Genomic DNA, 9,280 nt, shown 5'->3' with positions numbered 1-9,280 from the left:
CAATCACAGCAGAGAATGAGAACAGGAAGTGATGAGCTGACAGCTGCAGTGATTGGGAGGTTTAACTTTCAGGATGAGGCTGCTTCATGCAGGTGTGAACCTGTGAGGAAGCTGATCGGCCTCCTGTTTCCTCAGCAGGGATCTGTGGCAGTCTGCTGTTTGGCTGCAGCTGTCAGTGTGAGCTCACTGCAGGGGGAACTCTCTGATTGGCTCAGAGGAACAGAGAGAACCTGGTTGAACAGGTTCCCTTCAGACGTCCTGCTGTTCTTGTATAAAGTTAAAATAATGCTGCTCACACTGATGGAGGTGTTAGGATTTATTTTTATCAACCATACTGACATTTAAAGTTATTATTCCTACTTCTGTTTATTTGCAGCTAAACTGCTTTCCACAATGTAATAAATGCATATTGTGTAGCAGGAAAATTTGAGGCCTGTTTGAGTTGCTCTTATTTGTGTTCAGGGCACCAGCAGCTCTGCTACCCCTCCCTAATAGTCTGCTGTGGCCCAGCAGGCCCTCTCAGACCATCCTCAGAGCATACTCATCTTCTGCCCTAGCCCCGTGATGAACCTGTTGCTCATTAAATTCATGCTAAGGGGTCTCAACTCATAAAACTGCCCGATTTTGGGTTCGTGTACAGGACACCAGTCATCCTGTTTGCCCATTTTTTAAATCTGTTCTTTAACAGGTTTGACACTGCAGGCTCTGTCATCCCTCGTCCAGACAGCTCTGCTGCCGGTCTCCAGAAGTCCACTCCACCCCCACCCACCCCCACACTTCACAATAGCCTGCTTCCTTCCTGTGATGGCCCTCTTGACGTCTCCACCCCTCCCCCACCCGCCACCTCTACAGTTAGTCTCACTGCTGACCAGGTGAGAAGACAACTTAAGAGACTCCACAAAAACAAGGCTGCAGGCCCTGACGGGGTCTCCCCCAGGGTGCTTAAAGCCTGTGCCACCCAGCTTTGTGGAGTACTGCACCATGTCTTCAATATGAGCCTGGATCTTCAGAGGGTCCCTGTGATGTGGAAGACATCTTGCATCGTTCCGGTCCCGAAGATGACGCGACCCAGTGACGTCAAGGATTACAGGCCAGTGGCACTTCCCACATAATGAAGACCATGGAGAGGCTCGTCCTGGATCAGCTCCGGCCCATTGTCCAGTCATTTCTGGACCCCCTCCAGTTCGCCTACCAGCCCCGCCTGGGAGTTGAGGACGCCATTATCTACCTGCTAAACTGAGTCTACGCTCACCTGGATAAGCCGGCCAGCACTGTGAGGGTCATGTTCTTTGACTTCTCAAGTGCATTCAACACCATTCAGCCTGCTCTTCTGGGTGATAAGTTGACAGCGATGCAGGTAGATGTCCCCCTTGTGTCCTGGATTGTTGACTACCTGACTGGCAGACCACAGTATGTACGGCTGCAGCACTGTGTGTCTGACAGAGTAGTTAGCAACACTGGAGCCCCACAAGGGACTGTCCTCTCTCCCTTCCTCTTCACCCTCTACACCACAGACTTCAGCTACTGCTCAGAGACCTGCCATCTTCAAAAGTTTTCTGATGACTCTGCAATAGTTGGATGTATCAGCAGGGGTGACGAGGATGAGTACAGGAGGACAGTGAAGGACTTTGTCACATGGTGCAAGCGGAACCATCTAGAGCTCAACGTGACAAAGACAAAGGAACTGGTGGTGGACTTGAGGCACCGGTGGCCCCTATGTCCATCGGAGGGGTCAGTGTGGACACCGTTGAGGACTACAAATATCTGGGAGTACACATTGACAACAAACTGGACTGGGCTAAGAACACTGATGCCCTATACAGGAAGGGCCAAAGTCGCCTCTATTTTCTGAGACGCCTGAGGTCCTTCAACATCTGCCGGACTATGCTCAGGATCTTCTATGAGTCTGTGGTGGCGAGTGCCATCCTCTATGCTGTTGCATGCTGGGGCAGCAGACTGAGGGCGGCAGACGCCAACAGACTCAATAAACTGATCCACAAAGCCAGTGATGTGGTGGGAGTGGAGCTGGATTCGCTTATGGCAGTGTCGGAGAGGAGGATGCTGTCTAAGCTGCAGGCCATTATGAACAATGGCTCCCACCCACTCTACAACACAGTGATGGGACACAGGAGCACATTCAGTGCAAGACTCATCCCACCAAAATGCACCACAGAGCGCCACAGGAGGTCATTTCTACCTGTGGCCATCAGACTCTATAACTCCTCCCTTAATAGGTGACATTGTGGTTCATCAGTGTCATTCATTTATCAGTATTCAGTTGTACATAAAATTGTTTAAATATCCATATACATTGTACATACACTTATACGTTGTACATTGTACATACACTTATACGTTGTACAAAAAAGGACTGTGCATATATATATAATGACACCTATTTAAAAATTTTTCCACTCACAATTTTCATATGTGTATAGATTTAGATGTGTATATAGTCAAAATATCTCTTTAGTCTTTATACTTTTATGCCTTTAGTGTATGTTATTGTGTTTTAGGTTTACTCGTTTAAATGAAACGGTTGCAGCTGTAACAGTAGTAATTTCCCTTTGGGATCAATAAAGTATTCTGATTCTGATTCTGATTATACTGGTTATAGGGATAAATCTGTCCAGTGGACCTAGCCAAAGGCTAACTTGCTTGTGTAGCACGGCCGAAAACTTTGGAAATGCAAATCAAAAAAGTATAAATCTGTCCATGCAACAGGTCCGGGGGCAAAATGGGCCTCATTTTCGTCCTCATATCTGGTCCTTCTCCCTCATATCTGGTCAAGCATATGTGTGAGGGGTTGTAAATCCTTCTCCAAGAGTGCCTTAGGATGGCCTCAAGGAGGTTATGGCTGACAATTAATGTGATGAATTTTTCTTATTGTCTTGTTGATGTATTGAAAATACTCCGGGATGTTTGTGCCCTTTCAGATAATGACAGTAGAATTAATGGCAGTTTCTAATGAAAGTTTGCAAAGTGCAGACTCAGCACAAATCGTAGACAAAGAAAGGGAAAGAGTATAAATACCACGGTTAGGAGAGGGAAGGGAGGAGAGAAGATGTAGCGACTGTCTTTGTCCGTGTTGTCTGTTTTCCCAGCAACTACTAAGGCACAACCTCCAGGAGGGCTGGATTTTACTTTTTGCTTTTTGTCCTCTGTTTTTTTGTGTTTGTATATTTCTAAGTACCAGTAACTTTTTTGCAACAGAGCTTGCTCATCGCCATGGATCATTTGGACAGTTTGATTTTATTTAGACTCATACTTAATCCCTGCACGGGCTCTCCTCGGTCGGAGGCAGTGATGAGGAAGCCGGGGCATGATCAACAGGTTCTTTCTTCTTTTCTGTTACTCTGTGTGTGTAACTCAGTCTTCACTATGTTACTGTCTGTGTCTTTTTAACTATTTGTGTGCCACTAAGATGTCTAATAAACAGCCTGCATCAGAACCTGCTCAACCCTGTGATTTGTTGGTAACTATGGTTTTAATTGGGATTTAATTTGCAGTCAAAAAGGAACATAGAGACCCCTAAAATGTATCCTACAGAGGCTGTCGGCATTCACAGTGCTCCGTGTGTTCATGGGTTTGCTGAATTCGATTCCTGGGACTGGAGGAAGTTTTTCGGTCCTTTCAAACACTATCTGCAGATTTTACAGCACCACTGAATTTGTTCATCCTCCCATCAATGTTCTTCCTCTACTGGATTAATTTCAGTGGTTCTTCTGTACTGCTGGAATAAATAAGAAGAGACGTGAACTGATCCTGATGCATTCATTAGGAGTCACAGACTGACTTCTGCTGCTGGTTGTTGACTCTGCTCATGGTACTGATGATGTGCTGCCACCTACTGGCAGCTTAATGTCACTGCTTACTGTAGTCATGTCTGAAGCAGCTCCACAGGTGACCCAGGTAACCTTCCAGAGCTCAGTTTCATGTAAGTGATCACAGAGCAATATTCATGTAACCACTTATATGAACTGAACTAATCAGCAGTTAATAAAAACAGTGCAGAGATGAGTGAGAGACCACAGTCATCATCATTACTTCTGCATCACAAACAGTAACAATGAATCAGGACACAGTGCTGCAGAGCGGCAGGAGGAGGGTAAAGACCCTACAATAATACAGAGAAAACCCAACAATGAGACGACCCCCTATGAGCAGCACTTGGTGACAGAGGGAAGGAAAAACTCCCTTTAACAGGAAGAAACCTCCAGCAGGACCAGGCTCAGGGAGGGGGGTCATCTGCTGTGAGGGGGGCTGAGAAAAGACATGCTGTGGAAGAGAGCCAGAGATTAATAATAACTAATGATTAAATACAGAGTGGAGTATAAACACACACAGGCTTTTAATAAAGATCTTCATGTCTCCACATATCCAACGTATCACAATTTTCTGTATCATGATGTGCGTTCCTTTTAAAAAATGTTGCCAAGGTAAAAATCTTCACGTCCTCTTTTGTGTGTCGGTGCAAACCAAAGAGTAAAGGTGTGAAACGTTCTCCACGGAAACAGCAGCTCATCAGAGACAGCAGGAAGACCTCCGTCCTCCTTCTGCGGTCTCAGACTTCCTCACCACCTCCTGCACTCACTTTGTGAAGATTTCTTTAAACATGATGGTGCAGTGATGCCACAGAGAGGCTTCACCCACAGCAGTGTGTTTAACAAAGTTAGTGCAGCTGCTGACTTATTAAAGATATGTGTTATTGGCACTACATTATTGGCACTACCTGACATGTAGACACGTCTCTGTCCACATGTCAGGTTGTCTCTGGATGGATGAGTCTGCAGTGTTGTTCTGAAGCCATGACTCAGTGAACGTAAAGACACAACAGTCATTCCCCACTGGCTGGATCACTGCAGCCTCCTAAAGTCCAGCTTGTTGTCCAGCAACTGGACCATCACAAGCAGAAGGGCTGGTGTCACTGCTGGGAGTAGCCTTTAGCTCTGAGCTAACACCAGCTGAGCAGGGTCTTCTGCACCAACTACTTTTCTCAGATTAGATTAGATGAAACTTTACTAATCCTTTAGAAGGGTTCAATCCGGAAAATTAGAATCCCAGTAGCAGCTTTTACAGGCAACATAGGCACACAAACACCGAAATCACGATAAACAAATATGCGAATAAATAAATAATTAAACAGACAGGTATTTCTTTATCAGTTATCAGGCTGGTATGAGAATTAGCACCTCTAGAGGCCGTTTCACACCGGATGCGTTGCGTAAAAACGACACGAAATTCCGAATCTTTCGGATGCGAACCTGTCGTGTAACCTATATACACACCGGACGCGTTGCGCTTTTGCGACTAAATCCTCCCTATATAACGCACGGTGGAAAAAAATGCAGTCGACATCAAGTGATGACGTAATGGTCCTGATGTTTCTAAACAAGAGAAGGAAGAAACAGAGTTTCTGGGTTCATCCAACTCATAAGAAAGCAGCAGCAGGGAGAGTTTCATGGTTTCACTCAAATTTCTGGATGTCAGTGGGACAGTTTGAGCTCTTGTTGGCAGAGTTGGGATCACATGTGAGGAGGCAGAGGATAATATCAGAGAGCCGACTGACCCGGAGCAGCGTGTAGCTGTGTGTCTGAGGTAAAATATTATGATTTTATTGTTCCCACATCACTGTATATTCAGTACATCGGTTCGTGTTTTGAGCTATGACCTCGCATGCTGCTAAATGCAGCACTCTGATTGGTCAGTCCTGTTTGTTCGCTTGCGAAAGTCAGAAAAATCGAACTTGATCCGAAAAAATAAATGCCGCAAATTCGTCCTGTGAAATGACGCAGTCGGTGTGAACGGCTGCATTAAGAACAGGAGAGTCCGAAAAATATTTTTAATGCACGAAACATTCGCACAGAATTTACGCGTCCGGTGTGAAAGGGCCTTAAGTCTGAGGCCATGGTCCTCAGTGAGAAAAGGGTAGAGTGCCAACTCCGGCTCAGGGACGAGTTCCTGCCCCAGGTGGAGGAGTTTGAGTATCTCAGGCTCTTATTCAGGAGTCACAGGAGAAGGGAGCGGGAGATCACCAGATGGATCAGGGCTGCTTCTGCAGTGATGTGGATGCTGCACTGGTCTGTGGTGCTGAAGAGAGAGCTGAGCATGAAACTGAAGCTGTCAGTTTACCGGTCAATCTACGTTCCAACCCTCACCTATGGTCATGAGCTTTGGGTAGTGACTGAAAGAATGAGATTGTGAGTACAAGCAGCAGCTTCCTCTGATGAGTGGCTGGCCCCTCCTTCAGGGATAGGGTGAGGAGTGCAGCCATTCGGGAGGGGCTCAAAGTACAGCTGCTGCTCCTCCCCACAAAAGGAGCCAGTTGAGGTGGTTCAGGCATCTGATTAGGATGCCTCCTGGGTGAGGTGTTCCGGGCATGTCCAACCAGGAGGAGGCCCCGGGGCAGACCCAGGACATGCTGGAGAGATTATACCTCGACCTTCGGGTCCCCGAGATGAGCTGGTGGATATGACTGGGGAGAGGGAAGCCTGGACTTCCCTGTTTAGGCTGTTACCCCCACTGGCTGGCCAGAATAAGGGGAAAAAAATGGATGGATGGATGGATGGATGGATGGATGGATGGATGGATGGATGGATGGATGGATGGATTAATGGATGGATGGATGGATGCCTCCTCTAGCCACTGCTGACTGAAAGGACCAACATCTAAAATCATCATCATCACTTCATTAGTGATTAATGCTGTCAGTAAACCACCACGTTTACTGTGCTGTTGACTGGTTTTGCCATTAGGTGGTGCTGTTTGTATTCATTCAGGTGGATGCTGACCAGTCTGCAGACTCACAGCAGTTTATTCTATAACTCATGACACAAATATGGTTTTACATGGTTTAAGGCTGCTTTGGTTCACAGTATGTGAAGCAGAAATATCACAGCCATCATCACATCAACTGAAGCACAGCAAACAGGCTCATCCTGCAGCAGTTTAACCAAGAACTGATGCAGCAACAGAGAAGGACATCACAGAGGTGTCCCTGACAGAAAGGAGAGGACACCGTAACCTGCAGAAAAAAATACTGCCAGCTCGAAGCCTTCACCTCTGAGAGGAGCTCAGCATATTTAAAGTGGCTGAAGGAATCTGCTGATCCCACACACCCTCCCCAGGTCCTCCTGTTTGGGAAAGCGACTGAGATGAAACACATCCATCAGAGCTCCACCTTCCTGATCTGTCCAACAGAGTTGTAGCACATTCCTCTCTGCTGAGTCCATCATTGAAGGAGTCCCTGTCCCAGTGTCTGAAAGACAGGTTACTCCCATCGGACCACCTCCAGGTGTCTTCTCCAGCCCCTTAACCTCTGTGCTGTGTATCTGATGGAGTCCACTGACCAGGTCAGTGTGGTGTTGTCTGCAGTAGCTCTGAGCCTGTTTTATGACAAATGACAGCACAATCTCTCCCCTTAGCTCTCAATACAAAGGGACTTCTAAGGGCATTAAAGGGTCATTCTGCCATTAAACAGTAGCTAAAGGGTCTGAGCTTGTGTTTTCAGACTCCACCAGACTGTCATAAAAACAGACCCTTTAACCACTGTTTAATGTGAGAATGTCCCCTTAATCCCCTTAGAAGTCCCTTTGTAATGAGAACTAAGGGGAGAAATTGTGGGATCAATTGAGAGGACATTTTTTTCTCTACTCACACAGATGCCGGTCATAAATCATTCAAGCACGCACGTTCACACAGACGCACGCGTACGAGGACGCTCATGCACGCGCTTTGACCTTTGACCCCCTCCCCCCCTACACACCTGTCAGTCATAAATCATGAAAAGCACCATATTATTACTACTTGGAACTCATACAGAACACATGTGAAACTCTGACCTGGATCAGCGAAAATCTGCCTGAATATCTAAACTGCTGAGCCCAGCAAAGCTTACAGGTAAAGACCTGATTTCATCAGTGTGTCTGAGTCCTGATCAAAGTCAGAGGGTTTCAGGTGGAGCACGAGTCACTCACCCATCAGAAGGAGCAGGAAGAGACTCCGCTGCACCGCGGCTCTGCCTGCAGGGGAACGATGACCTCAGAGCTCTGCGGTGATGTCACTGTTATCAACACAAACACAGGTGAATACTGGCACAGTGTTATACAGGTGAGACACAGTAACAGGAGTAGATCACTGCTTTGACTAACTGCACCATCAGGCACCAGCCTGCTGTGGAGTCCTGACTCGATGACCCCAGTGTGACCCCAGTGTGACCTCTGGAAGCTATGTGAGCATCCTATTCAGTCTGAAGGCATGGGTGTGATAAATGTATGATGATCAAATACCATCTCTGCACCTGAAACTTCTTCTGCTCAGGACAAGTTCATGAAGGCAGCTCTGCAGGAAGTGATCGTATACACCAACACACACGCCTCCTCCTGCATCCGAATATTCAAACAGAGAGGTGTCAGTTATTACATGGAGCCACAGACACAGGACAGAAAACCCTGCAGGGACAGTCCCATATGGAAATACGCCTTCCTCCTTTGTATCCTGTATCGGGCACAGGTACACCTGGACAGGTGCGCTTGTGAGGCAAACAGACTCCATTCATGCTCGTGTGAATTCCTGTGACCTCACAGGTGTTCTGAAGCTGTGATGCAATGTGGGTTTTTTGAACCTCATTTCAGAGCAGCATTTGAAACATCTGCACTTTGGAAGCTCGACAGAGTTGAAACATCTGTATGGAGTGTCCCGTCCCTGCACACAGGCAAATACAAATGGTGGCCCCAGTCATTTGCTGGGACACGTCCAAACACCAGGTAGTCAGTCTGCCTTAGTCTCTGCCTGTGGTGTGTGGGGCAGGGCTGGGAGCAGGGCCTGGCGCTGGGGCTTGTTGTGCCTCGGCCCCTGTGGGACAGGGTCGAAGAGGGTGGAGGGTCTGCTGGGGCCCCACCCGTGTATTAAAGAGTCTTTATATTTACATTATGATATTTTGTCCCCAAACTGTGTAACTGGGACTGTGTGAAGCTGCTTGTATTGAGTCTGCACCATATTCACACACTGATGTACAGTGGCAACATTACAAACATGCGTCTAATGCGGTTACACTTCACATTTGGTTGGATTCGCTTGCATGTGGTTAATTTGGCTGCTGAGTTAGAGGTCAAAAGGGGATAAAAGAGACAATATTGATGGCAAGTTTTTCCTGTGATGTTCCCTCAGTGAAGGACAGAAACTGTTTTTAGGGGAAACATAAATAATTTGTGTGGTATCTTAATGTGAGACCTGATTGCTCTGCAAATAAAAAAAACAAAACAAACAAAACAAACAAACA

At 46.8% G+C, this 9,280-nt stretch overlaps 1 protein-coding gene across 1 annotated transcript in view; it reads right to left on the bottom strand.

Annotated features, from left to right (window-relative positions):
• The window catches only part of LOC115776948 (NLR family CARD domain-containing protein 3-like), a 507,515-nt gene that overhangs the window by 332,357 nt on the left and 165,878 nt on the right, over window positions 1-9,280 (bottom strand). The window lies entirely within an intron of this gene.

The sequence above is a fragment of the Archocentrus centrarchus genome, unplaced genomic scaffold, assembly GCF_007364275.1.
Source record: "Archocentrus centrarchus isolate MPI-CPG fArcCen1 unplaced genomic scaffold, fArcCen1 scaffold_41_ctg1, whole genome shotgun sequence".
Taxonomy (NCBI): Eukaryota; Metazoa; Chordata; class Actinopteri; order Cichliformes; family Cichlidae; genus Archocentrus; species Archocentrus centrarchus.
Note: the sequence above shows the minus strand (reverse complement) of the source record. Positions and strands in the feature narration are given on the sequence as shown.